This window comes from Pieris brassicae, chromosome 4 (genome assembly GCF_905147105.1).
Source record: "Pieris brassicae chromosome 4, ilPieBrab1.1, whole genome shotgun sequence".
NCBI lineage: Eukaryota > Metazoa > Arthropoda > Insecta > Lepidoptera > Pieridae > Pieris > Pieris brassicae.
The window spans coordinates 3,787,265-3,805,510 of record NC_059668.1 but is presented as its reverse complement, the minus strand read 5'-3'; the positions used below and the strand labels follow the sequence as shown (position 1 = coordinate 3,805,510).

The 18,246-nt window shown below is 31.9% G+C and overlaps 1 protein-coding gene across 6 annotated transcripts in view; it reads right to left on the bottom strand.

Annotated features, from left to right (window-relative positions):
- LOC123708263 (homeotic protein antennapedia) overlaps positions 1-18,246 on the bottom strand; it is a 146,100-nt gene that overhangs the window by 34,287 nt on the left and 93,567 nt on the right. For 3 of the 6 annotated variants that reach the window (XM_045658894.1, XM_045658893.1, XM_045658897.1), the window contains one exon: positions 17,101-17,273. The exons of the other annotated variants lie outside the window; for them this stretch is intronic. The gene's annotated coding sequence lies outside the window, so the exon portion shown is untranslated. The remainder of the gene's footprint in view (positions 1-17,100; positions 17,274-18,246) is intronic. 6 annotated transcript variants of the gene reach the window in all.

Here is an 18,246-nt window from a genome sequence, read left to right as displayed (position 1 = left end):
TAAGTTTACGGTAATTGCCTAAGATCTTGAATTAAAAATGGAGTCAAGTTGTAAACTTTATGGCTCACAATAATAATGTAACAAATACATATTGCAAGAATGTTTATTAAAACCTAAACATAACAGTCAAATAAACAGTATTTGAAATTTTCTTATCCTACATAGAAATAATAAAAAATATATTAAAAGAAAATTAAAACAATTTTAATATGTTTGGTACCTATGGCAGTGTACCTTAACGCTGGAAGCATTTTCTCGCTGTATTGTGATACTTATTCTTTCAGCGAGGAAAGTACCGGCTCTGGGGTCACTGGTACTATCTACCAGACGCCAGCTTAAATGTTTAATTGGTGCCTGTATACTTGACCTCCACGGCCCAAAAATCCAAAGGAAAATCGAAGTTGAAGGAAAGTCTCTTATATTTGAGCCGTTTTTTATTTTTGTCTGCTCTGCGGTCGCCTCAGTTTTATTTAAAATAACGTTTAATAACTCAAACATGAGTTTCTGGATTTTTGGTTGATTTTACTTTAGTTTGGGATCATATATATATAATATCCTATCGAAACCAAGGTACGACTGAATATTTCTTACAAATATTTAACTTTGACCTATTTTATGATTGCGTTTTATTCCCTTATTCGTGAAAACTGGATTTATCTTATTGCTTATAGAGATATTGAGTAGAGTAATCTTTTATCTCTTTTTGTCAAATAATACTTAATCTATGTTGAAAAGAAATATGACGACGGGCTTCGTACGATATTTTTTTAAAAACCTATACAGGTTGTTGAGATTATAATTAAAAAGATAATGCTGAATATTAAGTTCAGTTCATAAAGATTTTCATATAAAATATTATATACTTAATGGAATATAAATGTATTAAAATGGAGCAGCCACCTCTAGAGATAGAGTGCGTGGTGAAGCGGAAGAGTCGCCTGGTAAAGGACTGTGAAAACGAACCTACTGTAGGGTTGAACAAAATGTTAATTATATATTCATTAAATAATCTTAATGGCAAAATATATCGTAATATACCAAATATAATCTGGTTGTACACAAGAGTGTCCAAACCATATAAGCTATAGAAAGAAATGCAAAAGGACTTCTTAAATAATTTACTATTTACTGCTTTTCTTATGAAATATACTTTTTTTTAATCTACTTATTAGTCGTGATAGTATTAAACACTTATCTACTTATTTTAATATAAAATTATATTTTTCTTCAATTTATTCAAATGTTTACATAATACACATTCAAAGCTCGTTAAACTGTTCATTCCTTTACATTAGACATATTTCTTTATCAATTAATAATACGTGACATATTAAGGTAGTTAAAAACCTATATTTAACTGAATTTGATTTACATAAAGATTTTCCAATTTGTATCTATAACGTGCGGACAATAAACGTACCGCAAATACAATGGTGGCAACCCTATTGTCCGACACAGCCGCCCGGACACGTTTCAGGATCATGAATTATGGCGCGAGCCGATGTGACTTTTCAATTTGAAATCATCAACCTGGAATTAATTTCATTTTTGAACCCCATTATTTCTGTTATCTACACGCGAATCGCACAATATGCGCGTTTCAGTTATTGCCAATCGAACAAAAATAGTGCAATTTTCATTTGTTTATACATAATACCTGATACTGGCTTTAGTAGTCCCTATCTTTCCGTAGAAACGTGGATTATCTTGGCTCGAGATAGGAAAATAATCCTTTGAGATGTGATGCTGCAGACGAATACTAAGAATGCTGTGAAGTGGGAATCGCACCAATACATCGATCCTGCTAACGGACTCACCTGTCTACCGACAGCAAGTTGTATTGTATTTCAACCATACAATGAGGCGATGAGAACTTGGAGAAACTGATCGTGATTGGTAGCACAGAAGGGAAAAGATCACGTGGCTGTTCATCAAACAGATGGACCAATCAATTTTGGTTTTCTCGCTCACCACGACGATCAGAAGACATGACCTAACGACTAAAGAGAGAGATACATAATCCCAACGATTATTTGGCCTTTTTAGGTCCAAATAATAATAATAGAAACGTTTAATTTTCGATCATTATAAAAGTAGAATTACTGCTTCTTCCAGTATCAATAGTTCCAAATTTACCTGTCCAAGGGTTTCTTTCTCCATTCGCTTTCTACTAATGCTTCTATTAACCTTTTGTTTGGGGCCCTCTTCTACTTATTTCCCTTGGTCCTTTTCATATATTTGATAACTATTTGAAGTGCAATTTCTTAGATAAATATCACTTTTCTTATTGGGTTTCGTTAATCGCGTTTTATGAGATATCCACTAGCAATTTAAAGTGCCTTACAATATATATAGAACGTCTTAATAAACGTTTATTTAGTTCAGATTTATAGCACGGAAATATCCCGGTAAAGTGTCGGATACGTGTATTTCACAAATCTGTCAGCGGCAGGCCCACACAAAATCTCGAAGCGTCTATTCAAACGTTAGTTGACGAAAGTCGAAATAGAACCATAAATTTTATTCTAAATAAAACTCGGTCCGTTAGACATTCTGTTAATCGGGGATGTATAAAAAATCTAGATGACACTGACTAGACGCGGCCATTGACCCGAGATTATTTTTTGAATTTCGAAAGCGTGGATTTGATGACGGGATTTAATGTATTTGTTTTTATTAAACAACTGAAAACTTTTGTAAATTTTTCACTATTCATAGTCAAACAGAGAAGCTTTTGACAAAGCTAATATTAGACAATCATTTCCTGTCAAAAGGGTGGTAACTCCCGGCGGGCGAGGGTGGGATACAAAACACCTCCACGTCTCAGGATTCTGCAATCCCCGTCCTTGAGTGTGAATCTGAATTCTTATTTTTTGTGAGTGATGAATGGATTTTTAATATCATCCGGCAGATGTATCGATAAGAAAAATATGATGCTTCTTTGGCAACGCCATATTCATCTAAAGCTTTTCAGTATTTGGACTTGTTAACTATAACCAATATTTTCTATACATATATGTATGCATGATTAGCGAACTAATAGAAACCAGTATTCTAACAGGAAAAACGTGTAAAGGCTGATTAAGAAAAAATGGAAAAAATAAATGTCTGCTAGTGTCATGTCGCTTGTAGGGACAAGACAGTGCATGTTACAGAGACGTCTCAATACTGACGGCAGTTCGGCAAAAAACGTGGCGAGCGATCTCACGACTGTATCACGAGATAAATAAAACATGACGGACCCTATACATACGTATCGTTACATATCCTATCTTAACCCCGGCATCTGATTTGAGCGGTTTCCTACCGATGTACGAAATGCTTTAGAGGGATCCATTTTAAGATATGATATTTAGAGTGTCTAAACCATATTTTTATGTATTTATTTATTTATAGTTTTTTATCAGAAATACAAACAAAAAATACATTATAACAACAGAAAAACAATATTTTTCTTAATCTATAATAACCGATTCTGTGTGACACAAATGTCGTGCAGGTCTTAATCTTTCCAGCCAATTCCATGATTTCATCAGTCCACCTTAGACTGAAGACTATGACGATTTTGTTTATACATATATGCTAAATTGAAAGAAGTTATAAAATTCCGTAAAATTTTCTCAAACGATAGTCAATATTGATTTTTGTCACAAATTCTTCTGGACCTATCTAAGTCAGCTTTAAAAGAATTTTGAGTTTAGAGGATTGATCAATTATAAGTAAACGAAGATAAAGACTCGTGTCTATTATATTTGAATTACACTCCGAATACTAATTTGCAACGAGGAAAAGTGTATATAAAAACTTTATAGATTTGCTAAATCGATATAAACGACGTGTGTGATCTTAAATTTAATATTGCAAACACGTCAGTAGTAATAAAATAAAGCGAGTGAATCATGAATATCGATTTGATGTAGCTCCAGGCCATTCTTATAAATCTATTGGTTGAGTCTTGTTTGCAATTGTCATGAAGATATAATACTAAGGTAATTTACAAACAATTAAAGCAGAGTATAGATGCTAGTAGAAAATAATGCCATTACAGGATGTGGTGGATTTTGAAGAATATACTGTGTTAAGAAGGTCACCTCTATTCTGCGTTTCAATGTATTAAAAAATATTTATCCAACTTAAAACCCCGAAAGAGAACCCCGAAGTTTGGCTTGTCAATTTATTATCTAACTATATATAAATTGATTTTCCATAAGAGCGGTACATAAGATGGACAAATTCCTATCAACTTAACATGCAAATGATAAAATAATATTTGGAAATATAATTAAAAACAATAAAATATTATTGATGGATAGAACTGGTGTTTTCCTCGCAAAATTAAATTTGTTTATATTTCCTATTTAACAATTTCTAATTATTATTAATATGTAGGTTAATAATATTGTAAATACTGTTTATTTGTGCGTTGGTAATAAATATTTGTAAAATTATAAATCCACCATGCACAGAAGTACCTACTGAATAAACTTAACTTTGTAACATCCATTTTGAACTTCATATCGAATATATTATAAGTCATATAGCATTGATGTTTACTTTATTCAGTCGTTGATTAACCATAGACCCTATAAAATGCGTTCCATAGTCAAATTATTGGCACACTTCGAAGACAAGTCTGCCATCAAATCATATCCGAACGGTAGATGCAACAATTTTAATCATTACGTACAGATTGACATGCACCGTGTGTGTCCACATAGATCAACTAATGGCTAGACTGGGTACAATAAGAGCATTTTGTGATTTGGACGCTACATTAACGCGCCCGCCATACTTGGCACCAACCGAGCTCCGCCCGTTGGCAACATTATGATATTTCAATAGATGGATTCCCTACGTCAAGTCGTATAGTTTTACATAATTGAGAATTTATTTTCGGTTATAAATACATATCTTATTTGATTAAGAAGCTCGATATATTAGAATATTTGAATAACATCTTATTAAATTAACTTCTACGTCTCAGACCGGTCGTGAACGTAAGTATTCGTTTATCGACTTAGTAACCTTTCGATGACAAAAATAGGTACATCATATAAAACACATATTACATTTTAATTGAATTATATCATGTGCTAACTTCTTTTTAAGAAGGAAAATATTATGCCGAGTATTCTAAGTCGTTAGAGTTAATACATTGTTACAAATACATTAATAACCATTTGAGTAATGATTATCTTACAATACATATTTTAAGCTCGCCCTTTGTATTTGCAAGTTGATTTAACGATAAAAGCAGCTGCTACTTTCTTACATTCTAATGAACTTAAAGGTCAAACTAGATTTGAGAAATATGCGCAATTTCCGTTTCATTTAAATCCTTATCTGATCTAAAACTTTATACACAATCGGTTTTTGTAAATTCACAACTGACAAGACTGCGTAATTACTATAGAGTGCAATAGTTACTGAACTTGAAAAAACTTCTTCCGGGATATCCTGGTGTAGTAAGACAAAAGAGAATTATGGGTAAGAGAAAAAAGGCAATGTGTGATGCTAACTTCAATGTGACCTGTAGTTGGTTTAGGCTAGCCTCTTTCAATTGGTAACAAATACATTTTTCCTAAGAATAGTTGAATGCATTAAATAAACTTCCTGCACTAATTTTTATAAAAATATGGAGACGAAATACTTAAAAAAGCGAGTGAGACAGGATTTCAAGGACATAGAATAAAAATCGTCGTATATTTGAACCCGCTTGAAAGATAAACGGCAACAATGTCTAAGAATTTCTGTTAAAACCACCAAAGACCTGGCACGAGAGCAGACAACCCGGCTGTTCCGCAGCTTCAATCCATTTGGCACTCAATATCTTTTCCACCGTCGAAAGTGGCGGAATAATTTGCATTAAATTAATTGTGGTGAATCAAACACATTTTTCCTACCATTGTTCACAATGCCAGTTGGACGAAAGATAAATTGTAATTACAATCTAAATATGCCAGCACTATTCAGCAAGCGATAATATTCACTGTATAATATCCACGATATGGCTGGTTATTCCTAAGTGCTCTCCCGAAGGATCTGTTATGACAAGACCGACAAAACAATGCCACACTTTGTCAGTAGAGGATATACGTTAGCCCAATATTTATTTATTTATAGCGGTGTGGGGCTGTAAATTAACAGTGAATTTACAGCGTGGAGGAGAAATGATCGCACGAAGTTTATTTTTAGATCCCGCGTATGATCAAGTTTGATTTAAACAGCCGTCCGGACGACCCGTTAGAAATTTAAGCCGAACGTGGATTTGTGGCTAGGTTTGGAGCTTTTATCACACCGAACTAATTAAAATGATTGACGGCGGTTCAGAAGTGTTTTAGAAGTTAATTGGCCAATCAATACTGATGAAACCTTTCGAAAACTAGTAACCGTTTCAATCTGGCTCAATTGGTCAACGATATACTTTATATTACGACACTAAAATTGAGTTAAGCAACGTACGAGTTATCAGGTTTATATCTAAGTCACGAAAATGGCATATCTGTGTTTCTGTTATTCAATATACGTGACCTTAATCCTTTTAGAATTTGTGCTCTGAGTATTTCTGACACTGGGTCTGATATTTAACATAGCTACACACAAAGCAAGAAAATACATGGGTGTCGAGACCCTTGGTCCGTGGGGTCTTTGCGCTATAAGGCTTTTTAAGGAAATACCAATAATGTTAATCGACATCACGGGTGACCGAAGAGCTGGTAGCTACCTCGGACAAAGTATTAGTCTAGCTATTCAAAGAGGGAATTGGGGGATTCCATCTTAGGAACGTTGTCTTTTAATAATATATATTAGTCATTTTATTATATTTTTTATTCATTATATATGATGTGGTTTTAGTTACTCAAATTTAATTGTTATTTACTTAAATGTATATTCTAGAATATCTTAATTATACATATCATGTCGCCTAGGAAAGGTCAAATTTATGTTTTTCATAAATAGATCAAGTCACTATATAATTACCGGCTGTAAAGGCACCGGCTCGTTAGAAGCCGTGTATTGTTTGGTAATTTCTTGTTTATTTGCTATTAATATATACAGTACAGTTTTTATTCCTCGAGATATTTTAGTCATATACTTTTACGTTCGTAATAGATGATAATGTCGGAATTTATGAAGCGTGGCTAGTGCAGGTTTGAATGGAAGAAAAATTTCAATAGCACAACGTTTGTTGTTGAAAAAAGTGGATGACCGTAATTTATGACTTTCCGAAGAGCGTCAGACAACGGTATGTTGATGAAGTATTATTCCAAGTACGCTAATGATGACAAATGGAGAAAAAAATACAGCAAATTGGCAAGTGAACGTGTAAATTAATAGTTGTCGATTGTGAGTACAAAACGTTTTGCGTGTACTTACCATTAACATATACATTATTACGATTGTCAATAAACGCATCTTAGGAATTTTAAATAAGAATATAAACGAATATCGCAACTGCAACAATATATCAGACTCAATTTGGCCGAGGATATATTAAAGAAATAATCAAAACTATCTTTAACATATGAACAACTTTGGGAGTGCTTTCGTGGAACGCGCTTTATTGGTACCTGCAAAGAGGGAGGCGAAATACAAGGCTCAAAACCGACCTCAAAAATTATACTGTAGACAACACTTACCTATTATTAAAAGTTTTTATTAGTACTGCCAAAATATGTACAGAAACATTATCTTTATAATGTCTTATATTATATGTTATGTACTTTAGAGTTAATCTTATTTATCAAAATAATAGTAATACGACTTCATTTTTTATTAATCGTTGCAGTTAATCATATTCGTTGCTATTAGCAATCGTAAGTCAATTGACTTCCGGTTTTTAATAAAAATGTTTAATTCAGCAAAGTTAATAAATGCCATCATATTTTTGCCATTGCATAAAATGGTCTATAACAAATTTGTCAAGATGATTATCGACAAAACTTTTTGCATTAATATATGATGGGGCTTTGGTATTTTATAAAACATTCTGTATTACGTTAAACGATTTGATAAAATTTAAGGAATCCGTACAAGATTTTAATGTATATTAATTAATGATTAATGAATATGTATTTGTCCTACTTACTGTCATCTACAAATTGGTTACGTATTTTTAATTATGGAGATTACATAGACATCAACAGCCTATTTAATATTTGAGTAGATTATTAGATAAAATAGACCTTTTTTATTCATACTGGCTTAAATCGTATCATTTCATTAAAAAATAATTATTATCTATTGAATTCTACGTTTTGTTAATACATTTTATGTTCTTTTAAAATTCGAATAAATTTTCTGGAACCTCAAGCTATTTTAAGCATTTTTTCGTCTTTACCCACAAATTCTAACGAATAAGAATACGTGGGTATTCCAATATTGTTTTAATAAAAGTTTTAAAGTTTCAAGTTAACACGTTTTGACTGATCAATATATTAGTAAGGAACATCGCAATATTAGTACGCTACTAGATACAATTTGTACTCAAATTCTAGCATTCTAGTCTCCTAGCATTAGTACTATTTTAAAAGCTTATAAATAAGGTATTATGGGACAAAGAACTATCTAGAAATACAGCGCGGTGCGAACTCGACGGTTGACACGGTATCGTAGGAACACGTTCGGAGGACATAAATCAACAGACGTTTGTTTTACCAATAAAATTGATTCTTTCGCTATACATTATGGAATATCTTTTATAGTATGTCTCGTAAGGTATTATGGATAAATAATTGTGTTTAGTCTTCTTATTATTTTATGTAATAGGAGGCAAATGGACAAGAGGCCAACCTGATGTTAAGCGATACCGCCGCCCATGGACACTCACATTGCCAGAAGGCTCGCAAGTGCGTTGCCGGCCTTTCAAGAATTGGTACGTTCTTTTCTTTTAGTATGTAAGTATACATATAAATGTGTAGTATCTGTTAGGTAGTACAGAGTTTTGAACAGTGGTAGTGTAGAGCTTTAACGCCATAATATTAATTGTAAGCGATAATATAGTAGATATAATTTCGTAAGGTTTTGTTTTCTGCCAAAGTTTATACAAGTCTTCCTTCTACTAGAAGGACTTCCTTTTTCGAATCAGGGGATCGTTGTAATTATTTTTTATTTATAGTGGACATGTAGTTACAGGATGAGGCAATTCATTAAAAAATAATAAAATACAGAATGATTTATCATCTATTTTCATTTTGCGAAAAGTAAATCGATTTTTATGGTTATAAATCACTGTATTGATATCATTTAGCCCTCCTAACATTTATCTATTTATCAGAAATACATTGTGCACAGTCGCGTGCGCAGTGAAATCTATTGACAATTTGTATAATACATTGCTAATAAATCATATATTTCGTTTTGATAAAAGATTCAAAAATATAATTTTGCATTATATCTGCATATTAAATAGTAATATCGATTTGGTTTTTCATTGACTATAGTTTGCCTTAATGGTATTAAAAAAATATATTTCATTTTTTGAATGTATAGATGCGTACGAATTAATTGGAAGGTTATACGAGAGATAAAGTTTTTTTAAAACTACCATTGCCTTCAATGTTCTAATTAAAGCGGCATTTATCTAGTTTTAGGTTTTAGGTTAGCTAAAGAAAATGATTCATATTTATATCGTAAACATTACTCATTGACAATGCGAATAGGCAGATATTTATGACTTCTTTTGTCTAAATAAAAGCTAACGAATATCCCGAATGTAACTAGCGTTTATTATTTATTATGAGGAAGAACAAAGCAGGAGTGGTCGAGAAACGGAAGCCACGGGAGGCGAACGAAATAAATAGAAAATAGAGCGACGCGCGACAAAAACAGTACTGTATAACTACTTCTTATATAACCTTCTTGGTGTTTTGTATAAAGCTGATTTGGTCTCGATTGATTGGATATTGTTTTTAGCTTGATTAATGAATTCTACGTTTTCATTGGCTAAGATGTAACCAGTCTTTAAAATTACCTGTATGCTTTTTGTTTATTTAATTTGTTAATTGCATTGTGTTACATATGACAGTTTAAAAGTCTTGAAGTATTGATCCTCTTTTTACTTACTTACATTAATAGGTTACATAAAATGTTACTTGTTCATAGACATTTTTATTCTTTTTTTGGCATGTGTATAGTTGGCAAAGTTTGTACTGTAAAATGTATAAACAAACTGGAGTTCAAAGTTATATAAAATCTGAGAGGGTGAAGAGGAAAACTTAGCAGGAGAATCGTGTAAAAGGTACAAACGAATTACTTGAGTGGCAGTTGCTTAAGCTTTAATCAGAATATCGATGTACTTAAGCCTACGGGCCCTTTAATTCTTACATTTATCAGTAAAACATTTAGTTAATAGGAGAAAAAGGAAAGGTTGATGCATACTCAGTTGCGTTGATGATTTTGATTATGATTACAAGTCTTTAATAGTTAATAGTTATTATACCAGCTATTGAAATATTTCCGAACCAATTCAGGGTACTTCCAGAGTGTACCAATTTTTAAAAATACGGCGACACACTTATGCTCTGTCTGGAAACGTGAGTGTCTATAAAAAGCTTTTGGATTTTTTTTAAAAATACTTGAAGAACAGCACGTGGTGTGTGTTACTTGTGGCGATGATTACCTGTGTACAATAATTTTATATTCAACTAATTAAAAATAGAACAATTAATTCATTTGATAGAGGTTCAGTCATTGTATTAGGTAATGAATGAGACATGTTACTTATCAACAACATATAATATTTCATTTGATCAATCATTAATCACTCTGATTAATAACATTTCTAATTATATAGCTACATATTAATTGTTATATTTGAATTCAATTAAATGATGAATTACGGTATTTGTTCAAATGATGATTAACTAGACTATCTTTTAGACTTATGGATTTGTTCCAAAATCATTTTTTTGAAGTGAAACTTCTTTATCGGCATTGGAAGAAAAATTACCGTCACATTTTTGGGTTACGCTTCACACTGAAATTTTGTTTTTAATAAAAAAATAATAAAAGCTATAGGTATTTGATGACGATAATTGCTTACATATATGGAGCCTTGAGCATAATTTAACTAATAAAATATCAAAGCGTAGTAAAACTCTTAAATCGGTTTAAAATGTCCGGTTTGTCGCATGTCATAAAAATAAATTATCAACCGATTAAAATCAATAAGAAACGCTCCGATCGCACCTCAACAACCTGATTTCACTTATATACACCTCATTTACATATGTTTAAAGGAAATGATATGAATGTTAAATTGTAGTTTTTTTATGCCCGTGGGTGGCTTGAGTTATAAATCGCTATTGAGTTTTGATAAAAATAATGAGGAGTTATGATAGAGATAAGTTATGAACATGATAAGATAATGTTATCATGTTAAAACCATTAATTTACAATAACAGTGAAAGAGGGGTTTTAAAGTAGATTACAATAGAAAATTATTTTTCTTATAACATATATTGGTTTCGCCATTACACACAGACATATGGCATAGTTTAGGGAACAGAAAATAAACTTAATAAAACTTAACTTTACAAATAATATAAGCTCATTATACATAATCATAATATGTATCAATTCAATCAAATATTTAGATTTCAATCATTATATAGTTAATAGACATAGGTAGATATCGCTTATCTCAGTTAGAATCTATAACATTAGAACATAACTTTCGATTCTAAGCTAAAAGAGTAAATAGGTATATGTAAGTAGCTTCTATATACATAGATTTATTTTAAAAATATAATGACATTTTTTTTCTTTCACTTAATATTGATACAAAACTGTTTAGCAATAAAAAAACTATGCATTAGTGTTACTGAAAAGCACATGCTGCAATTTCATTTTCATCTCAGACTTTTCACAACGCATTTTCACTAATGGAAAGCACCGAGGAGTTGTGGTGAAAAAAACAAAAGAGAAACTGGTACAGAAATTCGCTTTGTCATAAATTCTGAAATACATCCGACGCGCTGCTTTACAAAGAAACTTTTACCGGAATTACGATGTTTGGTTTTGTATACTATGAATGTTCTCAGCTTAAAAGTTTCTGCCAAATCTAAGTAATGTAGGGGAAAATTATAATCAAGATCTGATTAATGTGAAATTAAAGTTCTTCTATAATTAACTTAAATTCACTGCAAGGGGTATGTCATAGAAATTTTTTGGAACAAGTAGAAGGAAAGGAAACAAAATTTTGTTTTAAGTTAATGGTTAAATATGATTTTAATAAGGCTTTTGACAGTTTCACATTTAAAAACCAAAAAAGTTTTTTTGAAAAGATGATATTACTGTTCATCAAACAGAACGAGCTTTCATATGAGCTATCCGCTCCGTGTATTTTATTTGAATCACAAACAATATCTAATATCTATGTTTAAATTTAAGTAAAGCCCTTACAACTTGCGTAAGATATAACGCATCATTAAAATCCCTAGCGAAAAGATTCCATTAAGGAAATCAAAAAGGTCTTCTTAGCCCGGGTCGTGAGTATTTCATTTAGCAAAAACAAACCATAAATTGTCATCTTAACGAGATTTCTTTTAGCAAATTCGCAGTTCGGGTGCTAAGTCATTAGTAGTGCTTCGATCGTTGGGTACATAAATCATATGATTTGATTGACTTATGTATTATTTTTATAAAAATATGTTGATATTTGTTACTAAAAATTCCATCGTAGCGAACAACTTTTTTACTTACCTATATATATTTTTGAATCTCTATATAGCGCCATCTGTTAGAATTACTGTGAATTAAGGATCTATGGCATGTTTGTTAAATAAAATACCTCATATTACATTTTCCGTATTAATATATATATTACGATACGCGTGCATAGATGCACGGTTTTGGCACGCAAAACCGGCGCATGCGTGTCAAGTGAGACACTGCGCGCGAGTGCGTGCACCCGGCAGTTATTTATTGCCACACCGATGAGCGCTTTGTTTATAACATCTTTCATTCGAGGTAAAAAGCTTATGAATATGTTATAATAGCTATTCACGTAGAGGGAAAAACTTGTATGGTTTGTTAATCTTAAAGTGGATATAGATTATGAAGTACACACCATAAGATTAGGACAGGTAACAAAAAAATCCATTTTTAAACTTCTTACTATACTAAAGTTTAGTCACACACAAACGCGTTGGTGAGATTCCCAGATACACTCAGTAGAATGCAGCACCGCGTTCCAATTCAAGATTCCAAATTCGAAATTCCCAACTAAATCGGTCACCCAAATGGTCTCTGTCGTAAGTTTATTTCGCAATTTGAAACACTCGATAGTCTCGAAGTATAAACTGTAGAATATCATAATTAAAGTGCTGTTTCAGTCCCGTCACGTGATAGCGTTGCCCAAATTATCCGGGCATCGTGTCATCTTGTCCCAATCCAATATGGCGCCATAAATCCTCGAGGGGGCAGGGTGGGGGTACGTCACTCAAACTTTCTCCGTCTTATTCTGACTGGGGTGGGTAGGGATAGTCGGTTAGGAATCGACTCTTTTGTGTAGTATTGGTAACGAGACATAAATGATGCGCTTTGAAGTTTAATATATTAATTAGGTACTTATGTATGTGTATGTATATAGATATATAGCGTTTGGCTAATTTTAAATTAAATGGTCGGTTGAGGACACTAATCATTTCAAGAAAATTTTAATATATAGCTTGGTTAAATTTTAAATGTAAAAAGCGTGAATTTTTTATCTGCAAATGATCATAACATTTTCGTAACGTAAAAGTATATATCCTGAAAAACCTGGCATTTTATGACCAAAAGTTGAAAACACGAAATGATCAGCCATGTAGTAGACGCATGTGTTTGGCCTTTAACACAATTTCGTATACAAGTTATTGGCAATATATATATATGGTATGAATATCGTGTATTGTCGCTGCTGACGTTACTTAAGGCGCGATAGCTTCGAGGAATTCTCAGATAGAGTTCGAGCGGATGAGTAATCTCTTTTGTTTTTCTAAGAACAAACCATCGGGCAGAGTTTGATTATATACTAAACATATATAACATTCGTATAAAAGACTTTCAAATATTGCTTTTCATATTTTAGCTTTTAAAGCATATTGTTATTTAATGATTTTAGTGCATTTTTATTTAATTTTAAATACGTATTACACAATAAACTTAATTACACTTTATACTGTAAAAATTTATAGTTATTATTTAATTCGAAAAAAGTATTTTGATTTTGCAATAATAAATTGAAACACTTTTTAACTAACTTACGTAAGGTTATCTAAGCGTAAACTACAATAAAAATGTTGATTGAGGCGTCATAAAACTAACTTGGCGCAACTAAGCACACCACGTTTGGCCCACAATTTAAAAGCAATAAAGCTGCCCTTGTAAAAACCCAATTAAACACGACCTTGTCTGATTAAAACCGGTAATTTCGATAACCAGTGTCGTAAATCTAGATTGATGTGTGAGTTTTATTAGATTAATCTTGCAACAGTGTTTATAACTTCGTTAATTAATATTAAATTGAAATTTAATATTTTAAATAAAAACGTAATTACGCAAAATGTAAATTAATTAACGTAAAAGTAAAAGTTAAGTTAAAACTAAAAGTATTAAGTAGTTGAATAATAAATATTTATAGCAGCGTTAGAAGAGATCGCTTGTTAAGGATAGTTGCCCTACTAATTAATAAGATAATTATGTATTATCCTCGGAGAGAGTGAATGAAACAAAAGACAAACGCGCGTTTCGTTTCTTTGTGATTGGCCAACGACAACTTTAGCTAAATCACAGACACGCGACGCGATCACTTTGCGTATGACCAATTACAAACGAAACACGCCCTCGTTTCGTCTATAGTTCCTATAGTTTTGTAATATTCTAAGGGTTAAATAAAAAAACATGCATAACAAATTGTTTTAAGAGTTTAAAAACCAGGTGCGTTTTAGCAACAAATTAAATTTATTAGAATATAACTTGATATTATCATATTAAGACGTTGTATTTTATCGCGTGGGTATTTTTATAGTGGAGATATAGTGTATATGGTTTTCAATAAAGTGACCATCAATCAAGCCGTCTTAGCGCACCAGGGGTCGGCTATATGAGACAACCTTCGTCAGGCAGCTTAAGATTGCTTCCTCAGCAATACTGCGATTGTAACTGTTACTATTTTCGACTAACGGACAAAGAAACGCAAAAAAAGTAATGTTAAGGTTATTTGTAACGTCTTAAATTAACTAGTTTAACCTTTAAATTATTAATTTATTAAGAAATATTAGGAATCAAGGTTAATATTAATTATATTATACTGAGGATATGACATAAACGGATGCAACAAATAGTCGATTCAAATTAATTATCACATGTCTTAGATTAAATTAATAATTTTTATCTTGTGTTTTGCTCTTTGGTTTACGGCGCCATAAATAAGAATTATAAATTGCATTAGAACAAAACGCAGGCAACAGTTCTGTGGTAATTACTTATAATGTATTCATTATGTGTATTGTTTTGTCTATGAGTAAAAATTTGAATTTAGAATGCGTGAAGTTTTTGACCCGAAGTTCAGTTGTAGTAAAGTAGTCTTTAGTGCGTTTTAATAAAGTTCGAGGGGCATGAGGGCGTAAGTTTGCAAGTGTTAATCCCCGCTGTGTTTACGAGTATAACGGCAAGATCTTCAACAATTCGGAGTTAGGAATTAATTATGTTCAGAACACAGTTATTGTCTTAGAGACAAAGCTTGAGACTGTTTGGACTATTTGCGTAATCACCAACAATGCGGACGTGACATTTGTGCGGTCAAAACCGCATTTTTAGTGTAATTGTTTCTTGGAATTGACAGGTCTTAGAGCTTTAGAAAAACATGTGTTATAAACGCGTTTAAATTTTTTAAAGTTGTTAAGAATTTATTGGAGCTTTTGCTTGTGGGTACACTACTTTTTTTTAAATTCAAGCTATCTGCTGGGTTAACATTCAGTATCTTAGGAACTTTTTCAGTGTTTGGTTTATATTATTCAAAGTGTTTAAAATATTTTATAGAATCACAACCTTGGCCTCTTGAACATATGTTTGTACTAAATTATATATATATAGGTATAGGCTTATAATCAAAATAAAGCTAAGTAGCCTATTACAGTTATATTATTGCATAAACTCGTATCGTTTTTAGGACGCGCGCCAGATCCAGTTTGTTCCGTTGTATTAGAATTTTAAAAAAGGTGAGACAATGTTAACACGGCCATGTCGTCGTAAATTTTATTGCTCCCGTGATGAGGCGTGAGAATTCTTAATGGCCAGTCACAGTTTTAAGAAAACAAAATTAAATGTGTTGAGCAAGAAGGTTTTATTAAACAGGCCAGTATCTTTCGTATATTAAAAAAAACAGGTATTTCTGTACGCCATTAACACTTGGTCGTACAGTGAAGATCACGTGGTAACTGTCATCACAGAATGTTGATCAACGAACGCTACATGTCTTGTGTACCGACGTTGATCAACTATGATGAACTAGCGCTGAATAACTGTGATTACTATTTAAACAGTCTTGAAATAAGTCTTTAGTGTATGATGATTTCATTCAAAGTATAATATCTGTACTTTTAGGTGTAGAATACCAAATAATGATATTCAATATTTTATATTGGCATTACTCATATTTGTGATCCAGAAATGTCTATTTTAACATCCAAAATATCGGTCCAAAACAGTACTAAAAAATTTTTTTTTGTAAATTATTTGGCTCGTAGTTATTTAACCTTGGAAATAGAAACCGGGCGTTATCTAAACCGACGACTTTCATTTGTATACCACAGCTTAAATATTTCTAAAAAGTAGTATATTACCGTTACACGTGAGTACATATAAGTACAAAGAGGTGGCGCAGTTATAGAAAAAAAGACCTAATATCTCAAATGTCAAAATGTGACATTGAGTGATTTGTAGCTAAGCTCCGCCTGTCCCGTGTTTCAAACATCACCGCTTCGAACAGACAGCTGAGCGCTAAGCTTTGCAAGGGCGCAACCCAGTTGCATACACCTGTCCCCCTCACACCTATCAAAAATAACTATTTCTATTTCACATGTCGGGAAGACCATTCTATGTCTAACTACATACCTGAGAGCTTTTGTGAGGTTCAATGCTTTTTCACTTTTGTGTCTATAAGATTTTTTAAGAGTATAGCACAAGATTTTCTTTGTTGTGGTAGCTTTCAAAAAGTTTTGTTGCAATAACGTGCGATTTTCAAGCTCAACCGATTAGTACTAGCCAGTATTAATTCAATGTTTTACCTGAAACAACAAAAAGTAATACTATTTATCTCGTACATAATTATTACTAACAATTTAAAAAAGTATGTGCGGTACTTAATTGAACACATTTACATCACTTAATAGCTGGTTTTAACATCTGTTTTTAATGAATGAGTGTGTGTTTATCCCTTTTCTAAAATAACAGACGTCTTAGTTACGAAACTGGTGGTTAAAATCAAATTGATATAGATAATATTTTAAGTACATAGATATGTCTCTGGTAATCTGTAAGTGTAAAACTAGAAAATAAACATCAAACAATTGATATATGCGTTAAAAACGGACTGCAATGGTACGGATAAGTGAAGATTTGCTATTCCTAATGGGACCTAAACGACAGTATCGACGCAAGTTTCATTGGCCAAGTAGGTGAGTCCATATGCCTTGAAATATAAAAAAAAATCTATTGCTTTGCCAATAATTGAACGCATTATGCCATCGTTTAGTTATTAAGACACCAAAATTACTTTAATTAAAAGATAAAACTTAATTTTATACTAATGTATAGTCCATTCGTATACGACGAAATTCAAGAAAATAAAAATATTAAACATTCAAGAACTTCTACGTATAGGTACCTACAGTTGGTAAAAATTCCAGTAGCTTAGATGTATTCAAAATTAAGATTCTTTTATCGTCACGATCACACGGCACAAAAAATATAATTAGCAAAACTTAATTAATACAAAAATGCAACGTTTTGTAAATTGCAAATTTTTATCAAATTAAAATTCATAGCCCGGAAAGAACTTTCTAAATAATTATGCAGATTTGAACATGGAAAATATAAATTAACAAGTATCACGAATTTAAAGCACCTAAATCTTAATTTGATAGCTGATGAGTTATACCTACTTGTTAGCGTAAAATTAAAAATGGAAGGTCACTTCACGATTTACATTCAAAAATAGAACACATTCGTAATTATTTATGGTTGATTTCTTTACTTTAA